The sequence below is a fragment of the Colobus angolensis genome, unplaced genomic scaffold (assembly GCF_000951035.1).
Source record: "Colobus angolensis palliatus isolate OR3802 unplaced genomic scaffold, Cang.pa_1.0 Scaffold243, whole genome shotgun sequence".
NCBI classification, from domain to species: Eukaryota; Metazoa; Chordata; class Mammalia; order Primates; family Cercopithecidae; genus Colobus; species Colobus angolensis.
In genome coordinates this window covers 3,577,659-3,592,966 of record NW_012115633.1, presented here as the reverse complement: position 1 = coordinate 3,592,966, position 15,308 = coordinate 3,577,659, and the positions used below count along the sequence as shown (strand labels likewise).

The window sequence follows — 15,308 nt, the reverse complement described above, 5'->3', positions numbered from 1 at the left end:
AAGAATAAAAAAAAAAAAATAGATCATCCACCAGCTCACTGGGACTTTTCTTTCTGGGAGGGCCGACAATCTGCTGTCTACCTCTCTCTGAGGCCCCAGTATAAAACCTCTGGCCTTCCTCTCCTCTTCCTCATCCTCACCTTGGTCATGAATGAGGTCTCTGAAGGATGTCACTCTGTTATTACTGAGGGCTGTGCCTCTGGACACTGAACTGGGGGTTGCCTTTGAAATGGTTATGATGTCTTCGTCCCTTCTGTCCTCATAAAAGCTCGCTAGCACAATCTGCAAGTCCCAGGTTAGCCGACTCAAGGAAGAAGCAGGCCTGATCCTCCTCAGTGCCCGTCACCACCACGAACTCCCTCAGCTTCTCCTATTGCTCCACTGCCATCTTCGTCCCATGCGCCTCCCTGCGTCCACTACTTTCTTAGCGTTTCTAAAGCATCCTTGAATGGGACTTTTGTCTTTCTCCTGAGAAGGAGCTTAGTGACTGGGTTGTTGAGGATGGTTTAATAGAGGGGGATGTGCTACCTGAAACCCAGACTCTTCTGTTGTTCATCTCACCCTGTCCACACACTGCTGCCTATGGTGATTGGTCTGCTGAGGATTATTGTTAACCATTTTTTACTTGTTTTTCTCCTCCCCCAAACCCAAAGTGTTTTTGGAGATAAAAAGTAAATATGAAGATAAACAGTAAATATGGCTTATAAAGCCAGCTCTGTTCCCTCTCTCTCTCTCTCTGTTTTGGGGGGAAGACATTGTGCATTTTTAAAGCATAACATGAAGGAGGTTTTAGTATAATATGATTTAGTGCAGGCCCCAGCTGCTATCTCTCCCAGTGGTTTTGCTGGAGGCTGGAGCTTCCCGACAGCCCTGACCACGGAGAGGTGGAATGTGGCGCTGACGTCACGGCCGCTCCTGGGAATGTTTTGCATTCTTCTTCCTGGCAGTGGTCAGGTGGCTTCCAGCAAGAATGAAGGACAACAGCTTCCAAAGAAGAAAAAAAGAGAGGAGGAAAAGGATAGTTTATAATCAAAGTATTGTGGAGGAGGCGCTTTTATTCTAAGCCAAAATTGAAATTAGAACCAGATGTCTTGCATTCTGGTGCTGCACGAATGTTAAATAAATTTATTAATGACTGTAATAACTAAGCTATTTGGCTTTTTACTGAACTTAAGTCTTGAAACTCTGTAAGAATTATGGAAAAACGACTTCTTGTAGTTGACATTTTAACTATGAACGCAGCTTTCTGAGTGTAAAAGCAAGGACCCTGATGAAATAACCCTCTAGTTAATCTACAGGCTGTTTTAAGATCTGTTAATATTCTGAAAGATCACTTCTGAAATATAAAATCTCTGGAATCTATTAACATAGCTTGTTCTGTTCAAACAAATTTAAGCCAATCATTGAGAGAGTTAAACTCTAATTTTAGCGTCTGCTGCAGAATGTCTTTTCTCAAAATATTTACACTTCCAATGTTATTTCTGTACAGTACTGCTCAAACCATATATTCAAAACAAAACAGATTCTTAACAAACAGGTTTTGCCCAAGTCTTACAACTCTGCAACAATATATGCAATAGAAAAATGGACAGTAATTGAGTTAAATTTAAAGTTTGTCTTTTTCTTGTCTTCCAGCCACTAAAATACCTCTGTTCAAAATCAGTATACTGGTTTAGCTAATTACAATCTATATGTCTGTATTTTAAAATAAAATATTATACTTTAAAAAAAAAAAACAACTTGATGTCTTTCACTAGATTTGCACTCATTCTGATGTAACAGCAGTTACATTAACAACAGTTCTCCAGTTTAGGTGAAATCTGTTTGAATACTTCCTGTTATACATTGAAATGGAAAGTTGGCTTCCTCTCGTAGGTCATGTTGCTGGTGAGGAATTTCCAGAAATGTGGAGAAGTGCTGACTCATAGTATACAGTGGACTGATCCAGCAACAGTAGGACTTGAGGGGGTTTTTTGAGCTATTGGCTGAGGCAAGCAAAATATGTGGCTGTAATGTTTCATTTTATTTTTAGATAGAAGGGTGAGGGTGGAGGAGAGACTGTTGCTTGGCATGGGATCTATGTTAATAACTTTAAAATGGCTACAAGTTCTAGGATTAGATGTGTGTCTAAATGTGTTTTCCTACCATCTATTATTAGAATTTGAAAAACAGGTTATTTTTGCTATAGTCACCCTACTGTTGTTCTCTCTGCCTCTTGCCCACAGGTGAACCATATGCCTTCTTGGGCTGTGGTTGGTGACTCACCATGGGCTCTATAATGTGAAAGTAACATAGTGCTTGCATTCAGGAGAGTGCTGCAGAAAAAGGTCCATGGCATTGCACCTTTTGTGTCTGTGATTAAAAGTCCCTGAATCTGATAATAACAATTTAAGTATTAGCTGACAGGAGTGCAGAGGGAAACTAGGATTTGTTGCCTTTAATATGCCTGCTTTTGTCCTGTATGTTTTACGTTCATTAATAATTGTCTGACTCTGAAGTTACTGATTGAGTTTTTTTTCATTCATTTGGTATAGAAATGACTGCTAGATTGGATTTGGAACAGGGATTTCTAAAACAAAAACTCACCACCTAAACTCATCCCCGGGCTCATAAAGTTAATATATCCCAAATGCACTTATCTATCAATTCTACAAGCATGCACTCACTGCTCTGTGTTGGCGCTGACGACATGGAGAAGAGGAAGGTGTGCTCCTTGTTACCTGTTTGAGGGGAGGGAGGCGCTGGGAGGCCACTGCAGAGGATGTGCCTGCAGAAATATGTATAGTGTTGCTTTTCAGTTACTGTGGTAGAAATCTAAGGAAACAGTGAGGCATAAAAGGGGGGTATACTCAAATCTGTGCTAAAATCTGTGGTAGTAGTTTTTTGGATGTGATTCTGAGGCTGTCACAGTTACTGATTGAAAGTAATTTGAATAGGCAATGTTAGGAGAGACATAAAAAATAGAAACCAGAATATGATGAGGGAGATAAGGGAAATATAAGTATGTAGGTGACTGATATTCAGACATCAGAAAAGTAAAAATAAATAAACAATATACTACAGATTATACTTGTATATGCTTTGACGCCAACACCCACAACAGCACACATGGTTTCACAAGCACCTCTGACTGCTTTCAAAGGCTGTAAAAGGCTATGCTTTTCAAAGACATTCTACCCTTATGTTTCTGGGTTTATATTTTTCATCATTCCTGAAGAATTTGATTGACTATTTGTTAATCATGAGGATTCACAAAACCATAGAAATTAGTTTAAACACGATTTCCTGTTTTCTTTAAAGTTCAACAAAAGGAAGACCATATGTCCTCCTTTTGAACAGAAGTCCCAGTGCAGGGTACGGGATGGAAATAGAGGGCTGGGCGACACTGTGCTGTGGAGGCTTAACCTGCGCATCTGATCCCCACTAGCCTTCAACTGATTCTAGTGTGCTTTCTGACAATAGCCCATTACTTAAATTTTCTATCTGCCAGTTTCTTCAGCTAAAAGATCTTCTGCTAAAGAAACCAGTGACCTATTTTGGTGCTTATGAGGAATTACTAACAGAATTAAGCTCATAGTTCAAAATATGAAGGATTGTTCTCTGCTTTTTTAAGTGTATGTTCTCCGAACACTTAGCAGAGAAGAACCTTGTCAACATCTACCTAATATTCTGTCTGAGAATCAACTGAATACTGTTATGTTGTTGTCCTTAGCTTTGATGTTCTCTGGTATAGAAAAGACTAAAAATGATGAAGGTGGGGTATAATTAGGGCCTGCCACTGTTCCCAGGGATCCTTGGGAAGTGTCCCAATCCCCTTGGGAGGCTAATCTACAAATCTTAGGACTGGAATAGTGACATATATGGCTCTATAATAGCACTTACAGGACTTTATTATATTTTGTCTCATTCCCAATACTGTACGAAATTCTAGATCTAAATTGTCTGAACTGTTTTCTATGCAGATCTCATAAGCGTAATACATTTGTTGACTGAATAAATGAAATTGCTCTTCTTTGAGGCAGAAATACATTTCCTCTGTAAGCTTTTTTGTGTATACACATACGGTCCATGAAATGCCTTCTTTTTCTTTTTAAGACGGAGTCTCGCTCTGTCGCACAGGCTGGAGTGCAGTGGTGCGATCTCCGCTCACTGCAACCTCCACTCCCGGGTTCAAGAGATTCTCCTGCCTCAGACTCCTGAGTAGCTGGGACTACAGGCGCGCACCACCATATCAGCTAATTTTGTGTATTTTTAGTAGAGACAGGGTTTCACCATATTAGCCAGGATGGTCTTGATCTCCTGACCTCATGATTTGCCCACATCGGCCTCCCAGAGTGCTGGGATTACAGGCGTGAGCCACTGTGCCCAGCCAATGTCTGTTTTTTAAGAGACAAAGTCTTCCTTTGTTTCCCAGGCTGGTCTTGAACTTCTGGGCTCAAGTAGTTAGTTCTTTGGCTCGGCCTCCCAAAGTGCTGGGATTGCAGGCATGAACCATCATACCCAGCCTCATGAAATGCTTTTTAGAAAAATTGTGGTAAAATATGCATAACATAAAAATTACCATTTTAACCACTCTTAGATGTATTTTCAGTGGTATTAACTACAATCATAATGTGGCACAACCAACACCACTTTTCATTTCCAGAACTTTTTCATCATCCCCAACATGAACTCTGGTACCCATTAAACACTAACTCCTTCTTCTCCCCACAAGTCCCTAGTAACCTCTATTCTGCTTTCTACCTGTATGAAGTTGCCTGTTCTAGGTAACTCTTAAGTGGAATCATACAGTATTTGTTATTTTGTGTCTGGCTTATTTTAGTTAGCATAACGTTCTCAAAGTTCATCCACATTGTGTCAGAATTTCCTTCCTTTTTTAAGGCTGAATAATATTTCATTGTATGTATATGCCATATTTTTTTTATCCATTCATCTGTTCGTCCTGTGAAATATTTGTTTTCACCTCTTGACTACTGTGTGAATAATGCTTCTGTGAACATAAATATACAAGTATCTGTTTAGTTTCTGCTCTCAATTTTTTTTCAGCTATAGATCTAGGAGTGGAATTGATGGATTTTATGGTTTGACTTCTTAAGGAACTGCCATATTGTTTTCCACAGAGGTTGCATCATTTTATATTCCTACCATCAATGCATGGGAATTTCGGTTTCTCCACGTTCTCACCAACACTTGTTATTTTCTTTTTTTGATAATTGCCATTCTAATGGGTGTGAAGTGGTATTTAATTGTGGTTTCGATTTGCATTTCCCTGATGACTTGTCACCCAGGCTGGAGTGCAGTGGCACAATCTTGGCTCACTACAACCTCTGCCTCCCAGGTTCAAGCAGTTCTCCTGCCTCAGCCTCCCAAGTAGATGGGATTACAGGCACCTGCCACCATGCCCAGCTAATTTTTTGTGTTTTTAATAGAGACAGAATTTCACCAAGTTGGCCACGCTAGTCTTGAACTTCTGACCTCAAGTGATCAACTTGTCTAGGCCTCCCAAAGTGCTGGGATGACAGGTGTGAGCCACTCTGCCTGGCAGATACACCTTTAAATTATGAAATACCCCCACTTAAAAAAATAATTAGTACTGTTACTTGCAAAATAGAAGTCTGCGGCCAAGTGCTGTGGCTGAAGCCTGTAATCCCAGCACTTTGGGAGGCCGAGACGGGCAGATCACAAGGTCAGGAGATCGAGACCATCCTGGCTAACACAGTGAAACCCCGTCTCTACTAAAAAATACAAAAAGCTAGCCATGTGAGGTGTCGGACGCCTGTGGTCCCAGCTACTCGGGAGGCTGAGGCAGGAGAGTGGCGTAAACCTGGGAGGTGGAGCTTGCAGTGAGCCGAGATCTGGCCACTGCACTCCAGCCTGGGCGACAGAGTGAGACTCCGTCTCAAACAAAAAAAAAAATAGAAGTCTGCTACTAAGATACAGAGAGCTCCTCATCAATCCTTTATACTCCAATACCAGCCCTCCCCATGCCCACAGATACTGGTTGCTTGATATGAGGTGCATATCCATGACCACAGATGTCCCTGAGGCTGCTTATCCCTGAGGGCTCAGAAAAGAGTGGGCTCCTCCCTCATTAGCTGGTCTGTCTACACAATATTCTGTTGATGTATTTGTATCAAATTCATTAAGTATTCAAAATGATTATGTTCACCTATCCTGATTGTAGTTTTCTCAGAAAACATACTTTTAACCTAAAGCTATCAATAATATGTAGGCATTAAATAATTTGAAAAGTTTATGAAATTATTCACAGTGAGAATATCTTGTAATCATGAAATCAATGAAAAATTTGCTAATTTTCATGGTTTCATTATTCGTATTTAACTGTTTAATCCATCTGAAATTTATTTTGATGTATCATTTGAGGGTAGAGATTAATTCTAATTGTTTTTCAAACAATTTTATCAGCACTACTTTCTGAATAATTTTCCCTCACTGATTTTAAGTGCTTCTCCTATCGTATATTATATTCCTGTACATCGTAAGAGTTCTTGACTCTATATTCTATTTCATTGTGTTATAGCTTTTCTTTCTCATTCTAATCTCTTTCACTAAATTAATATACACTCTGTAGTTGGAGTTTTTACTTTAAATTCTAAGGTTGTTAATACTTTTAAAAAATATTTTAAAGTAATTGTAGGCTATGCAGTGAGCATTCACAGATATTCTCCACGTGAAAAAGTGCATTGGTGGCAATTCATAGATACATTGGTCTGACACAGCAGCCAGGCACTTTGTTAGTTCCAGTTTCACCTCATGCTAGACATGCAGGCATCCTAAAAGTTCAGGTGTATTCTTGTGATGTGCTTATTATGATATTCAGGAACTTATTAATAGGAATTAAATTATAGAAACTGCTGCTCCATTTAATTGGCTCCAACATTCTTGCAATGGTAACTATTTTGCCTTGGGCTTCACCTAATTATCTCTGTTAGAAGAGTAGAAATGTTTATAGCATTTCCCTTTTGAAGTATTTGAAACAATTATTTTTATTTGATTTATAATGCTTTTCTCTTTATTTGACCAAGAAATGTTATGGTGGTCCCATTATGTGTCTAGACGCTGTGCTGAAGGCATTGGGAAATAGGAGCACGCTCACACCAGAGCATCACATCTGGTGACAGCCACTCGCTAGAACTGGGGTGATAGGGCATGTTGTTATATCACTGAAGTCTTTTTTTGGAGACGGAGTCTCGCTCTGTCGCCCAGACTGGAATGCAGTGGCACGATCTCGGCTCACTGTAAGCTCTGCCTCCCGAGTTCACGCCAGTCTCCTGCCTCAGCCTCCCAAGTAGCTGGAACTACAGGCGCCTGCCACCACGCCCGGCTAATTTTTGTATTTTTAGTAAACACAGGGTTTCACCGTGTTAGCCAGGATGGTCTCAGTCTCCTGACCTCGTGATCCACCCACCTCGGCCTCCCAAAGTGCTGGGATTACAGGCGTGAGCCATTGTGCCCAGCCTCAAGTCTTATGCTACTTTTAATGTCTTATGTTAGCAAAATGAAGAAATGTGAATAATTGGTGAAACCTTTGAAAGCCAAACACTAAGATTCCTGTAAAGAACTATAGGTTGGAAGTAATTTAATAATGCCAAGTACATATGATCAAGAAAATGATAGAGTGGACAGTTCTCTGACCTGGCTATGTGTGTTGTTGTTGTTGTTTTGTTGTTTTGGAGACAGAGTTTTGCTCTTGTTGCCCAGGCTGCAATGCAGTGGCTCGATCTCAGCTCACTATAACCTCTGCCTCCTGGGTTCAAGCAATTCTCCTGCATCAGCCTCCTGAGTAGCTGGGATTACAGGCGCGTGCCATCATGCCTGGCTAATTTTTGTCTTTTTAGTAGAGGCAGGGTTTCATTGATGTTAGCCAGGCTGGTCTCAAACCCTTGACCTCAAGTGACACACCTACCTAGGTCTCCCAAAATGCAGGGATTACAGAAGTGAGCCACTGTGCCTGGCCACTATGTGTTCTTTTAAACCCCATAACAAAGTTTTTAAAAAGATGCTTTGGTCAAGTGCAGTGGCTCATGCCTGTAATCCTAGCACTTTTGGGAGTCCAAAGTATGGAGGGAAGATCACTTGAGACCAGGAGTTCAGAACTAGTTTGGGCAATATGGCGAGACCCTGTCTGTAGTAAAAAATTTATAATTGGCCAGGCATGGTGGCATAGGCCTGTAGTCCCTACTACTTAGGAGGCTGAGGTGGCAGGATTGTTTTAGTCCAGGAGGTCAAGGCTGCACTGAGCTGTGATGGCACCACTGCACTCTAGCCTAAGTAACAGAGCAAGACCCTGCCTCAAAAAAACAAACAAAAAAGATACTTTGATTATATGTGATAGCAAGTTTGCAAAATAAAAAAAGATTAATTTATAAATACATATGCTTGATTGGAGACATCTTTAAAAATTTTTAAACAAGGTATATGATCAAAGACAACTGAATTAGTCAATGAGCATAGAGTGTGACAGATTTTAAAATTCTACCTCTCGTCATTATATTAAGCCCTTATACCAATTGGTATAGCACAAATTCATCCCGAATCCTATGGGAGGAAAAAGGGTTAGCTACCAAGAATCTTATAGCGTGAACTATAGATAATATAGTTATATTTGACTATGAAGTATCTATTATTTGATTCCCACTTAGTTATCTTTAGTTTTTCTGAAAAATTATAAACAGGAATTTTAGTGATACACCTCTTGTAACACGGAGAGGCAAATATTTTATAAGCTCTGTACACATTCCTGTATTGATCAGCCGGCTCGTTAAATGATCCCCCAGCTTGTTAATGATCAGTTGAACATGTGTAAGCCCCATGGATGGCAGGGACCTGTTCCATTCAACTTTTTTCTTCCTTTTGAAACTGGTATATGTTGAGTGTCTGGTATGAACTGAACAAAACTTGAATTGTTTAATTTTATGCTTCTGTCAAGCAAGCTCCCAGAAGTCTGGCTAAAGAGTAGTTTGTTCATTTAAAAATCTAGCCTTCAGAATCTTTGTAGCATGAATATTTTTCTCTGTCAGCCTCCGAGCCAATTCCCACCCCTTTCGGTCTAATCTTTGGCAGCACAAGACCATGTGCTGAAACTGGCATGAAAATTCTTAACTTACTCCTTTCAAAAAAGAAGCCAACTGTATTTAATGCTTTGTGTAGGCTATTTCTTTTCATCCTTAACACAAATGGAAGGGAGGCATTATTGTAAATTTGCAGATGGGGAAACTGAAGTCATTGAGGTTAAATAACTTGCTGAATTCCCACCACCAGTGGATCACAAAGCTGTGTGACACTAGGCATGACTTCCCAAAAGAACCCCATCTTGTCATCCTATAATCTGTAGATGAAAGTAGGGTTTGCTGATGGCCCTGAGAAAATCTTAACAAATTGGATGAGGCTCAAAGACTTTTCCAGGGATATGACTCCAGAACTGTGACCTTCCCTTTGTGTGTTCAGCATGACCTCGTCCTGCTGCTTCATATGGCGTTGATGTATAGACATGGCCTTGCTCTGAAGAAAAGTAAAAAGGCTTCACTTCTTTAGAGGAAAATGCATGTGTACCATTTTGAGAATGAATGTTGGATCCAAGACGTCTGACAATAGAGACGCTCCGAAGAATGGGGTGATATATCACAAAGATTGGACGGGATCCATGTATGCCTCTGAACCCTTCCTTGTTTCTATCGGGCTGTTCCAAGGGAGAATTTAGGTCAACTTCATTCAGTTTTACTAGAGATTTAATTGGACATGCTTTGGCTAGTCAACTAGTAATAACCATGTTTCACATTTCTTCCTTTCTTTACTGCTTTCTCCTTAAGAGCAAATAATTAATACCAGAAATTTCTGTCTTGGGTATTATGGGATGCGTGTGGCTATAAATGAAGAAATTACAGAGCCTACATGGAAGATAACAGAAACGATACCCAGTTGTTTTTTTGTGATTCTTTTTTTTCTTTTTTTTTTTTGAGACAGAGTCTTGCTCTGTCGCCCAGTCTGGAGTATAGTGGCGCCATCTCGGCTCACTGCAACCTCCACCTCCTGGGTTCCCATTCAAGCAATTCTCCCGCCTCAGCCTCTGGAGTAGCTAGGATTACAGGCACGCACCACCATGCCCAGCTAATTTTTGTGTTTTTAGTAGAGACAGGGTTTCACCATGTTGGCCAAGCTGGTCTTGAACTCCTGACCTCGTGATCCGCCCGCCTCAGCCTCCCAGAGTGCTGGGATTACAGGCATGAGCCACCGTGCCCAGCCACTCTTTATTTTTTATTTTCCTCTACTCAAGACAGCTTAGAATAGAGATCCATTTTGCATTTGGAATTCTTCTAGTTAGTTTTGAAATCTAATCAAGATTGGGGAGTATTTTGTGTTAATGAAGTATGTTCCTAGTTCTTAGAAATATATGAATGAGGCTGGGCACGATGGCTCATGCCTGTAATCCCAGCAGTTGGGGAGTCGGAGGCGAACGGATCACTTGAGGTCAGGAGTTTGAGACCAGCCTGGCCAATATGGTGAAACCCCGTCTCTACTAAAAATACCAAAATTAGCCAGGCATGGTGGCGGGTGCCTGTAATCCCAGCTACTGGGGAGGCTGAGGCAGGAGAATCGTTTGAACCTGAGAGGCAGAGATTGCAGTGAGCTGAGATCGTGCCACTGTACTCCAGCCTGGCAGCTTGGGTGACAAGAGTGACAGTCTGTCTCAAAACAAAAAGAAAAAAGAAGAAAAGAAATATATGAATGAGCAGGAGAAAAAGAACTGTGATACTGCAAGGGCCAGCCTCTCCTGCTGTGTTCCACTCTTACCAATGGAGCATGTGCTTTGACTCCAGGATTTCTGCAGCATCCGCAATAAATACGTGACTATATTTTGTATCTACCCACATGTGTTTTCCCTCACATGGTGTCTTTCCCTAAATCTGTGAAGAAAATAGCTGTTTTAAAGTTCATTTATTTTCTCCATTTGGTTGTCAGCAGCAGGAAAGGCTGCTGAAGGATCTGAGCCAGTGTGGGAATGGGAAGGGCCTGTGAGCTCTTAGGGAAAGAGGAAGTCTCTATGTCCTGGTTACTGGCGTGACCCCAGGAGAATGACTCTCCCACCCTGTCCTCCTGCCAAGGTTGGTTAGGGTTCAAATGTGTTCCTATCCAAAATCACACATTGTCACTGTGTGGGATGCACAATATTCCATTGCTTTGCTCTCTTAAAAAAGACAGTTAAAAGTAAGAAGTATTTGTTGCAATTTTTAAAAACATGGTTTTTAAACCTATTTTTATTATTAGTTTTTAATGCTAAAAGCATTTTATTTACCTAGGATTCTTGGTTTTGGATAGGTTTTATTTTTTCTTTAGGTGGTAGTACTCTGTTTCTGAGAAAGCTCTATATTATGCATTATTTGTGAAATCTCTAGTAACCTCATGATGTTTCTGTCACATTGTTTTAAAAGGAATAGTTTAAAGATTTAAAGTGATCTTTGTGCGCGTGTGTGTGTGCGCGTGTGTGTGTGTGGTTTTCTCCTTCCTTCCTTCCTTCCTTCCTTCCTTCCTTCCTTCCTTCTTTATTTTTATTATTTATTTTTTTTTTAAATTTGTTTGAGTCAGGGTCTCCCCCTGTCCCCCAGGCTGGAGTACAGCGGCACAATCTTGGCTCACTGCAGCCTCGACCTCCCAGGCTCAGGCGATCCTCCCACTTCTCAAATTGTTGGGACTTCAGGCATAGAGAGGCACCATGCATGGCTTTTCTTTTTTAATACAAGTATTTCTTTTGGAATTTGAACTTTAATACTACTTCGGTGTGTTTTCACCTAAATTCCATTTTGTGAGCTTCTTAGTATTTGATTGAAAACCTATTTCGTTTTACTTGACCCTAACCAGGTCAACAAGATAAGGATATTACCCAAAGGTGGTTTCTAGTAGGATTGTGGCCACAAAGTTGGACTAATGTGGACTGAGAAGTTGGCTTGGAAGAAAGACGCATTTCCACCTAGTCAGGGACGTTTGAAGATTATGCATGTTTTAAGGGAAAAGGCCTGCTGAATGTGGAGAGTACAAAGGTGTAACTGTCACTTGAGCTTTTTAGAAGACCTTCGATGTAGCTGCCAACTTAAATAAACCACCTCAGGTCCAGCCAGTACAGCAGCTCTGTTTTATCTTCATTGTGAGTCTGTCTCCCTGCTGGCTGGTGATGGGGGTCAGGCTGGATCACGGATTTGACCACCCTGCACCCAGGCCTGCCCCTCTTTTCTCTGTTACATAGTACTGGGCAGCCTCTGGGGGGCCTCACCGATTTTTGTTTTTTAGTGGTGATAACAGCACGATCAGCCCGCAGCCGTCTCAATAAGAAGTGCTAACTTCCTCAGGAAAACAGAAGTGTGGTATGCACCATTACATAACCCAGTTTCTCTGGTGATACAATTTTAGTTTTTGAGAGCTGTTTTGAAGTCTTCCCACAGAACTGCAGGCCTCTCTGTTTTCCTGTAAGAGGTGAGGAGATGCCAGTTTTGTCCATACACTCATGAAAAAACACAGTGATGGATTAAGTGTCCTGAAGTGTCAGAAGAATACCTGGTGTGGTAGCTTCTAAAATACCACTAAAAGTTATTTTAGAGATGAATTAATTAGAATTAACACCTGAGTTGGGTTACCAAATGAAATAAAGGGTGCCAGGTAAATGTGAATTTTTTATAAACTACCAGGCACATGTATACTAAAAAAAATATTAATTGTTTATCTGAAATTTACATTTACCTGGGCATCCTGTATTTTATTAGGTAAATCAGGCAACTCTCCACCTGAAACTAGATTATGCAAACTAAGAATTAACATAAAAAGTACTGTCATTGTGTGGATGAGAAATCTCCTCCTCCTCCTCTTCTAAACCAGTTTAGGAAGCCTGTGCTTCATCATTTCTCATATACTCTCCTCCCATGTATATCCAGATTAAAATGTGTATATCTGGCACGTGGCTCACTGTTTCACATGCCTAACTGCAAGCCTTTGGTATCCTATTGTCGCAGCACCATTTTGGTGGGTCAGCCATGGGCAGCAGGTCCTGACCTCTCCTGACCACCTCCGAGGAACTGCAGACTCTCAGCATTTGCGTGTGTTCCTCCTCAGAGCCCTGGGACAACCCTGGCCAGCTGGAGGCAGAGAGACAGACACGTAAACCTCCTGGCATATCTTGGGGATGCCTGAGCCAAAATATGCCACTGGCCTAATTCTCTGAAGGTCTCAAAGCATTTTCATATTAAGTTATTCAAGTGACCCAGAGAACAAGAAAGGAGTTGCTACTACATGATGTCAGAGAACACTCAGAGGTTTGAAGGGAATTGGGAGAATTAAGTAATTATTAATAAATTCTAAAACTTTAATAATCGATATTCAAAGGAGAAATAGTGGAACTAATATTTTGTACCAAGGGTGCTGGTGTTGGGAATTCAGACATCTCCTGCAAAATATTTCTGATAAAATTTAGTAAAATGTAGTTTTTAGGGGAGACCTTTTACAGAAGGAAGCTTTTATTTCCAAAGGACTTCATGAAAGGTGTAAAGGCCACACTGTGAATTAGAGATGACACACCCTGTTTTGAATTGGATTTCCTGCTAGTTCTGATCCGAGGCATTCTTCCCGGACTAGGGTGAATTCAGTTCCAGTGTTTGCTTGTAAAACTGAATCTGGTCATTGTATTTGCAGTTTGGCTTCCTGCCTGCTGTTAAAGTACAGAGCAAACTTTAGCTCGTTACTCCCTATGATTCTGTGTCCTCCTAAAGAGCAGGGAAAGAAGAGGGGAAAACCCAGGGGGTGACTGAGTTCATTTACATGCCGTGCCAAAGGGCAGCTGCTTGCTGCCTTGTCGTCACAGGATTCTGTGGAGAATCCTGATATTCCATTTACCAGAATAGGAGACAGCCTGGAAAACAAACAAACAAAAAAAGTGTCTTTCTTTTTATGGTTCTAGCTGTGGCATTACTAACTGAATAATCTACTTTCTTTTCTTTAACAAACATAGGTGAAAATTTAGAAAATTTTATGTTCTCTCTGTTTCCAAAGTTTTCTGTATGAAGAAAGAACTTATAAAAAGAGGCCACCACCAGGCGCAGTGGCTGATGCCTGTAATCCCAGCACTTTGGGAGGCCAGGGTGAGAGGATCACTTGAGGTCAGGAGTTTAACACCAGCCTGGCCAACATGGTGAAACCCTGTCTCTACCAAAAATACAAAAATTAGCCAGGTGTGGTGGCGTACGCCTTTAGTCTCAACTACTCAGGCCGCTGAGCAGGAAGATCACTTGAGCCCAGGAGCCAGTACACTCCAGCCTGGGTGTCACAGTGAGACCCTACCTCACAAAAAAAAAAAAAAAAGTTACAAGGTGGTAGCACTGCTGGCTAGTTAGAGCTGGCTGTGCCTATTGAATTGTCCTGAGAGAACACCAGGTTGTGTACATGCTGTCTAGATTTGTGGGAAGTGTCGGGGGCTTACCCCGTTTCCCTGCAGTTGTAGAAAATGTGATGCAGTCTTCTCAGTGTAGTTCCAGCCACCTCATTAAGATACCTGGCAAAACTTGAGTGTGGATCAGAAGGAATCCAGAAACATATAGTGGCATCAGCCTATGTGTCCTTAGGAATCTTGTATTCCCGAGTTAAACTTAGAGCCTCTGAATTTGTGGAAAGGACAGAGAGGAAAGATGTTCTGTTGTGGGGCTGTTCCCACCCTCGGCTTCCTCACACTGAGGCAGTGCACCCAGTGCTGAAATGAGGAACATTGCAATGATGCCTGGGGTCAGCAAGTGATCTTGCTGACATCACAACATGTGCATTTCTCACCGTTCTTGGTTATTTAATTCTGGTCTGGTCCATTGGATTAGAGCCAGATTAAACATCAATAAATTTTGGGTTTACTATTAACAAAGAGTGGAGTCCTGCTACCTTACTGTTACTTTGCTAGGTGCTAAGAGAGAAATCAGAAAATTTAAGGCATGGATTTTGGTCACAGGGAGCAAAATCTAGTCTTTATTGGCTAAGAAGCCTTAAAAACCACGTAACTGTCACATAGTGGCAGACCATGAGCAAAAAGAAAAAAATGAACCCAGCTTCTTCTTGGCTGTTTTATGGAGATGGTGCATTCAGCTGCCTAGTGTTTAGAGGAACCAAATGTACAGAAATGAAACCGTTGAGGAGATTCCCAGAGCTAACTGCAGGGTGCTGCAGGGATGTGGCAACTGAACATCCAGGAACTGTAACAAGACGGTGTTTAAATAGATAAAAATAAAGCAGTCCAAAGCAGGAGGTTCTGACTTCTGGTTTCTAGT

At 41.2% G+C, this 15,308-nt stretch overlaps 1 protein-coding gene and 1 pseudogene across 1 annotated transcript in view; one reads left to right on the top strand and one right to left on the bottom strand.

Annotated features, from left to right (window-relative positions):
• Nucleotides 1-388, bottom strand: part of LOC105514377 — a 6,733-nt pseudogene extending 6,345 nt beyond the window's left edge.
• The window catches only part of SPIDR (scaffolding protein involved in DNA repair), a 378,203-nt gene that overhangs the window by 153,074 nt on the left and 209,821 nt on the right, over nucleotides 1-15,308 (top strand). The gene's annotated exons all lie outside the window — the stretch shown is intronic.